Consider the following 6,490-nt stretch of genomic DNA (forward strand, 5'->3'; position numbering starts at 1 on the left):
AGAATCATGAGATATCTAATCACTCTCCTTATTAAACCTTTGATCTATTTAAAGAATCTGACCTCAGAATTGGGATGTAATATTTGCTTTTCATGAAACTAAATTAAGAAATAGGTCAAAGAATTTAGAACTCTATTTCAACTTTTAATAACAAGCTGTTATTGTAGATTGTTTTCCTTTGTGTTTATACTTTGTCCACCCAATTAGGGCATTTGCTCAAACCTACTGTAAAGCAGATCCTCAACTCTCCTGCTCTAGAAATGGCTGCTTTTCTTGATGCGGTTCTGTGTACTAGATGTGCACTATGGTGTCCTGGGTCATGAATTGTTCTTTCAGGAGCAAAAGGTCATGGTTGTGAATAATCCTGATATTCCTACCAAAATTGACACCAATGAGAGACTTGGAAATTTTCTTTACTTAGTTACTGAATGCATTTGGTGCAGGGTCTCACTATGCGGCTCAGACTCGTAGTCACCCTCCTGTTTTCAGCCTCCCCAGCGCTGATACTACAGGTGCACGCTACCATGCCTGGTCCTGGTGGCCAGCTCAGGGTGCCTGGGGGCAGGGCTGTGTGGCATGTAGTGCCAGGGGATTGAACCCCGGTCCCCGCGTTTGCCTAAGCAGGCACTCGGTCCATTGAGCTACCTCTCCAGCCCTGGAACTTCCATTTTTGTGCCGATCTGTGTGGTCCTGAGCACGTACCCCTGTTGTCTGCACACCGTTACGTTCAGGGAAGCTGAGGCCCATAGAGGAAATCCCCAGCATGGCCTGTGGCGCACACTCCAATCCCGAGAATGCCTGGGAGTCTCTGCACCCGCTGCCCTGTGCCAGGGTCTCTTCTCTCAGCTTAGCTCCGTTCTTTGTTTCTGCTCCAAAAGGAGGTTCGGGGCTCAGATTGGATCTCTGCTACCCAAGGCCACATGGCAGGACTATGCTGCCTTGCTTATCCTGACCTCAGTGCTGGGCCCAGGCGCACCCCACATAATCACCCTCCCAGCAGGAGCCAGGAAAGTCTCCCACGCCTGAAGCACATGGTGAAGAGTGGCAAATGACCCAACCAGAGCCCCTGAGGCTTGCAGAGTCACCCAGAGAACTCACCTGTGACACCCACTGGGCTCCCGTTCTGGGCAAGGTGTGAGGAATCCGAACCTGACAGATGCTGGCTGGCTGTGTGGGGGGCCGACTTCTTAGGGAAGCAGGGGGAGCGGGGCAGGGAAGGTGGGCGCACTGGTCATTTCCGGTGGGGTCAGAGCAGTGTCAGCGTGAGATCCTGGATGAAGGAGGAAGAGGCCCCGTGGCCCGGAGCCCCCACCTGGAGGCAGATGGGGCGGGTGCTGCAGGTGAGAGGGCAGCAGCCGCGATGTCCACAGGGGGGGAACTGTCTTTGGCAGCTCAGGAAGCCTGCGCCGCGTCCTCCCAGCCTGTTCAGATTTCTGGGTCTCCACATGCCCCCTTCTCCAGGTGCTGTCCTCCTGGCTCCTTCGACCCTTTCTTGTGGACAAAGCCTTCCACCCTCCTCTCAGAACGCAGCGCTCTGCACACGTGCAGCGCTGCATCGAGGGAAAGCGGGTCCCAGTCTCCCAGCCTCTCTCTCCTACACCAGTTCCAGGCTGGTAACGTAGACTCGGCCACCGCAATGCAGCTGCAGACGCCTGGGCTGGGCGTGCTGGACACCCGGCACCCTCCAGCTGGGTGTCCTGCCTGCCTAACAGCCAAGCTCCATCTGGCTCTGTGGCTCTCTCCCTCTGCCTCTGTGCCACCTGTCCCCCTGCCCTCTCCTTTCTTTTGGTAGGCATTCTATCTCATGACCGGTGGTCATAAGGTGCTCTGTTTATGCTGAAGTAGTTTTGGGTCACTCTCTCCTTCACCTCTGAAACCTGGGCGGACAGCCGCCCAGCCACATCCCGGGTGCACACCCCATAAGCCTCCACATGGAGCAAAGGGGCCCTGCTAGCCGCGAGCTGCGCTCCCACACGCCACTGCTTTCGCTGATAACTCACCTCGCCCACCTGCCCCAGAGCCGGCCTTTCCTTTTTAGCAGAAGGCAGGCAGCTCCCAGTACGCACGTCCAGCAGGCCAGGCCCCCACCTGGGGTCCATTCTGCTCTCCCAGAAAACAGGCCCAGCTTGCCTTCTGATCGCTGGAATCCAGCGCAGCCCCATACAGTAACCACGTTCCGGTAAAGATAATGGAATCGCTGCGAGGACTGTGCCTGGACAGAAGCGTGAGGGCAAAGACCGCAGCACGCCTGGGTCTGTGGGCACGTGCTGGGGGGGGCAGGGCAGGCACGGTGGGCCTCGCGCTGCGCTAGCAAACGCTGACCGTCTGGACCTTTCTCCAGTATCTATCGAGTGCTCGCTGCGTGCCTGTCCTGAGCTGAGGGAGCTCTCTCATGACCTCGCTTATTCCTGCGAGGAAGGACCCACAGTGCCACGCGGCCGTGGGGTGAGTCCACACCACCGAGTCCCGAGGCCCATCTCTGGAAGTAGAGTTTATTCAGCCAAAGCCAAGTTCTCCATAATTCTAGAAGCCCAGGTGGTACAGAGGCTGGGTACCCGGGTCTACTCAAGAAGGACTGTGGCTCCCGACAGTGACTTGAGGTGGGAAAGTGGGTCCAGTAGGCGGGAACTGAGGTCCATGACATGGGCCTCATGGACAAGAAGAGAAAAAAGGGTGAGGATGGAGGCGGCCCTGGGACCAGGCCTCACGGGGCCATAGGAATGTCAGGCCACCTGCAGACTCTCACCACGGGGTCTCCTCCATCCCTCCATGGGTTCCTCAGGCACCACACCCAGGCTCCATACACGATTTGGCTCTATTCTCTCAGGACCCTTGTTCAAATCCTCTCCTCTCCCTGTTCCATGAGGTGGCTGTCCACAGTCAGGACTCGGACAGGAAGCAGGAGGAGCACAGACTCATTCTTACTGTAATGTGCAGACCCCTCCTCTAAAGCTCAAACCACAGCCTCAGAAATGGAGGCTCAGCTGGTGTCACTCAAGGCAGGGTGGGGGGCTATGTATCCCAACCTAGACCCCTCATGGACGAACACCATCCTAGCCTGATGCTGTCCTTGATGCCACCCAGGCTCCACCTGGGAGCCGGCTGCAGCCTCAAGCAGACCTTGCACGGACAGTGCCAGGAGCACCCAGGGAGATGTGGGGTGCATAAGCACACATCTTGGGGGGGGGTTCTGCACATTCCTCCTACAGCTGCCTCTCCCTCGCTGGGCACCAGTGGCCCCAACTCCCCTCCTTCTTGTTTTCCCTCTGGCCACCTTTCACCCTGCCCACACCACCTCTTTCATAAGCACTCTGCTCTTTCCCACCCCTGACAGATGAATTCAGACACAATAAGATATTCCTGCAAAATCTGTCTTTAAAGCCGACCGCCTAGGTGCATGCATGAAGCACACACCAGCATTGTGAAACCTGGGGCTAGGATATTCGGAAAGACCTGGCATCCCTGAACTGCCAGTAGCTGTGTGGACTAGAGTGCCGGCCACAACCAGGCGAGGTCACAGTGTTTTCCTGCCATGCCTCAGGCAGCTCCCTGACCTCCCGCAGCTGCAGCCTCGTGGCGTGCAGCAGCTGAGGAAGTCGTGTGTGCCTGGCGGCAGGCAGCCCCTCTGCTGTACGGAAAGGATGCCCCAGGGGCGTCGTCAAGTGTTGGGTCCTAGCGTCGCACGGACCTGGGTCTGAGCCCTTCTATGCTAAAGCAGGCCTGGGGCTTCTCTCGCCAGAAAGTAGACTCTTCACGTGTAGAGTTCTTTGGTGCTTCTAACTGTGCACCGCCCCACAGTCACTTTCTTAAATAAGTTGAGGTCTAGGAGCAGCAGGCATACGGGGGAGAGAACCTGGTCGCAGCCTCGGGCAGGGGTCACCAGCAGAGCTGTTGCCTCATCCCCCCGCAAGCCTTCTTGACCTCTTCAGCCATAATTTTTGCTTATGTCACTCAACCTATATGATAGTAAATACCACACGACCACACTCTTTGCAGAGGTAGAAAATAAAGTCAGAAGCACAAGTTTTGAGCTCTGACAGACATAGCAAGGTTGTAGCTCCACTACTAATTACATGATGTTAAGGAAGCCAGTCCAGATACTAGACAAATAGAGAGACAGACAGAGATAGATAGATGATAGATAGATACAGCCAGAGAGAGTGAGAGAGAGCAAGAGAGAGCGAGAGCGAGAGCGAGAGAGAGAGCGAGAGCGAGAGCGAGAGAGAGAGAGAGAGAGAGAGAGAGAGAGAGAGAGAGAGAGAGAGAGAGAGAATATTAGTGGTCTTGTAAGGTAACCCACACAACACCTCTGAAGCACCCAGAGCGTGCTCCTGGTATGTCGCCTTAGGTGTGCTACAAGCAAGCTTTACTTTCTGAAGTTCCAGTCCTCACCCAGGACAGCTAGTGACCTTCTCACCTGAGGGTGGAAAGCTGAGGATTGCAGATCCTCCTTGTTGTTCCCTCACCCGGAGAAGACTCCAATGCAGAGGTGGATTCAGCTCGGGCCTGGATCAGGAGACCTGCAAGAGGGAAGAGCGCGGGTCCAGCCCGGCGGGATCTGTCCTTGGTGCTGAAGCAGCCCGCAGCCGGCCGGCCGCCTTGCTTCCCTGTTCTGTAGCCTCCCCACCGTGGGCGGCTGCGCTCGCTGCTGAAACAGGAAAGGATACAAGCTTAAGCCAGAGCTCTGGACCACAGGGACTCCCTGGCCTCTGTGGACCGGAGGGTGGAGAGGACATCTTTACACTGTGCTGTGAAACCTCTGGGGAGGAGGAGAGGCGGCTCCTGACCTGGGTGAGGTAAATGCGCATTGACTGACATCTTCCTGATGGAGCCTGGATTAGAAAAATGACTATGTAACTGTTCCGGCCTAGCCTTGGTAGACCCTGGGTGTGACAGAACGCACTAACATGAAGCCCAAGCTCACAAGTGGTTGGGAGAAGCACTAAGGGAAGAGAGGACCAAAGAGAGGACTGAAGGCTGAAAGCAGCACCTCCTGAGAGCGTCCTGCACACTGTAGTCATAGCAACAGCCTCCCCAGCATCCAAGCGATGGACATCGCTAAGTGTCGATTGCGCAGTGTGCCCTGCAATGGTATGCAGCCTCAGAAAGCGAGGGAACGCTGGGATACTCCACAACGCGGATGAACTCTGAGGGCCGTACACCAAGTAAATGGTCAGTCACAAAAAGATGTACTGATGCCTGGGTTGGGGGTGGGGTAGGGAGGAGGCCCCAGCGTGGAAGGGGGCAGAGCTGCAGCGTGATGCCGAGTTCTGGAGACAGACGGAGGTGGTGTCAGCGCCGTGCAGGGAAGCGTGCGCTGGGAAGTGGCCACCACTGTGAGCCTCGCGTTCTGTCCATGCGTACCGTACGATGACCAAACGTGCTTAACGGCTAAGTGAAATCACTGCCCTGCAGAGGAGCGCTTAGCTGGAGTCACCAGGAAAGCCACAGAGGCATGCTGGCGTAAGAAACCAATGAAGACATAAGCCAAGAACTGCTGCAGCACTGTGCTCTGTGGGGAGTTTTTTAACTATCTCCCTGCTACCTCTTTTTTTTCTGTATTATTTTAAGGAAGGGTCTACAGGGTGTTCAGGATCTTACTCCTAGATCAGACTCGTAGTGATCCGCCTGTGTACAGCCTCCCAAGAGCTGGGATTACGGGCATGCACCACCACACCCAGTCTCAATTGCCCTCTCAGCACACCATGGGGGCAGGGCCAGCACGGCAGGCCTGGGGATGGGACCCCCAGCCCCTGTGCCTGCTTGCAGGTGCTTTAATCTGCTGAGCTATTGGCTGGCCCCCTGCTATCTTGTATGTCAAATGAAGCAGCATGACTTCTAAGCCCTGTCTTCTCAAAATGCATAGTTACCTCCCTGCTCTTCAAACAAAGATTACGTCACAGAATCTTCCCATTTTTCTTTGGTGGGTTAATCGAAGAGAATCTATCAGTCTGAGCTGGGCATGGTGGTGCACTCCTGTAGTCCCAGCATGAGGAGGCTGAGGCAGGAAGATAGTTGTGAGTTCAAGACTGGTCTGGGCGATAAAGTGAGCTCAAGGCCAGGCTGCACTGCATAGCAAGACCCTGTCTCAAAACAAGACAAAAAAAAGTATCAGTCCTTTAACATATATGTATCTATATGCCTACATCTTTCTGTGTGTATTCTGTATGTGATGTTATTATAGAACACATGTAACACCATGCAGAATACATTATATATAATAATACATTTATATTATTTGATATCACATATCAAATAACATATAATTAGTATAATCAATATTGTAAGTAGTGATTGTAACATGTACATTATTAGTGTGTAACATAGAAATAATTAGTATTACATAAAAGCGGTACTATATTATATAATTATTTTTTAAAAATGAACAGTGCTGCACAAATACCCCGAGACCATGATAGACCGCCTTTCATAGGAAGAATTCAGAAACAAAGCTAATGGTATTTTCACATTTCAACCCATCCACTAAATC

The sequence above is a fragment of the Octodon degus genome, unplaced genomic scaffold (genome assembly GCF_000260255.1).
Source record: "Octodon degus isolate 3935 unplaced genomic scaffold, OctDeg1.0 scaffold00382, whole genome shotgun sequence".
In the NCBI taxonomy this organism is placed as follows: domain Eukaryota; kingdom Metazoa; phylum Chordata; class Mammalia; order Rodentia; family Octodontidae; genus Octodon; species Octodon degus.